This window comes from Crocodylus porosus, unplaced genomic scaffold, assembly GCF_001723895.1.
Source record: "Crocodylus porosus isolate Cpor-Errol unplaced genomic scaffold, CroPor_comp1, whole genome shotgun sequence".
NCBI classification, from domain to species: Eukaryota; Metazoa; Chordata; order Crocodylia; family Crocodylidae; genus Crocodylus; species Crocodylus porosus.
This window is the reverse complement of record NW_017728886.1, coordinates 221,172,248-221,173,601: the sequence shown is the minus strand read 5'-3', so window position 1 is coordinate 221,173,601 and position 1,354 is coordinate 221,172,248. Positions and strand designations below refer to the sequence as shown.

At 57.0% G+C, this 1,354-nt stretch overlaps 1 protein-coding gene across 2 annotated transcripts in view; it reads left to right on the top strand.

The window, feature by feature from the left end:
* Positions 1 to 1,236: 1,236 nt before the first annotated feature.
* Positions 1,237 to 1,354, top strand: part of SNX16 (sorting nexin 16) — a 36,624-nt gene continuing 36,506 nt past the window's right edge. For both annotated transcript variants that reach the window (XM_019549781.1, XM_019549774.1), the window contains exon 1: positions 1,237 to 1,329. The gene's annotated coding sequence lies outside the window, so the exon portion shown is untranslated. The remainder of the gene's footprint in view (positions 1,330 to 1,354) is intronic.

The window sequence follows — 1,354 nt, the reverse complement described above, 5'->3', positions numbered from 1 at the left end:
GAGTGGATGGAGCACGCTCCGGTTCCACCACCCAATACCAAAAAGAATCTGCTCAATATAGATCTCCTATGGAGGACATATCAGAGACAATTACCCTGGGAAAACCACCTGATTGATCATGGTGTCTCCCCTGCCAGGTAAGTATCCCTATCTGAATCATTTTTTTTTTTTTTTCATACTGCAGTACTCACACAAGCATAAGCCCTGCCCAGCTGGGCTCCAACACAGCACAGAGGACCGGAAAAGCTGAAGGTCACTTCTGTGCAGGTTACAGACACACCTTTACCTTCCCTGACCCTCTCTGCTTACATTCGCTTAAAAAAAAACCCCTGTAGGGTTACCATACATCCAGGTTTTCTCGGACAAGCTCCCTTTTTGGGTCTTCCCATCTCTGTCCGGGCAGTTTTTTAAAACATCAGCTAACACCCAGGATGTTTCTGTGCCTCTCCTCTAGCAAGGACTTGCTTGAGGCTGGGGGGCAACGGAGGAAGTTAATTGGAGACGGGGCATCACATGCTCTGTGCGTCAGCCAGGCACCTGCAGGCTGAGTGTGTCTGTGCCGGTGTTGGGGAGTCAGGGAAGGGGCGGGGCTCTTGAGCGGGCCCCGCTTAATACTGTGCATTTATTTTTTTCACTCCATAATTATGATATGGAAAATAAGCGTAACTGGGCCCCTTCCTCACTTAGGGCCCTAGGCATGTGCCTAGTTTGCCTATGTTAATCTGGCCCCGTGGGCGGTAGGGGCGTATGACTACGCCATTTTAAAAACCCACTGGGCTTCTGTCTAAATCCGATTCAACATTTCGCTTCTCGGCCTCTTGAAGGCTCAGATCGAGCGAAAACATTTATTTGAATGAATGCTCTGTTATCTGCTCTCAGCTGTCTCCTGGAGATGTCTATCTAATCCTGGGACACTCCACAGCAACCCCGGGGGCCTGGCAGCCCAACACCGCCCCGCCCACACACTGGGCTCCCGCGCCAGGAGGCCAATGGTAACCCCCCTTCCGCTCCTACGGGACACAAGCAGCCGCCAAGCGCCGCGAGCCCTCAACGCGTCGCGACTCAGCCATGCACGGCGGCTCCTATAGCCCCCAGCATGCAACGCGCCGCAGGGAGACCCGCATTGCACGGCGGGCGGGCATTCCAGCCGTGTTGCACGCCGGGACGTGTAGTCCCGCGCTCGGCCAATGCGGGCCGGCGCCGCCGCAGGTAGGAGGCCGTGACCCCGCCCCCGCGCTTCAGCTTGCCGCGTGCTCGGGGCTTGTTCCGCAGTTTCCGGCAACGGCAGGGGCTGCCCTACTCCCTTCCTGCGGGCGGCGGCGCTGGCAGGTGAGCGAGGGCAGCGGCCGGGCCG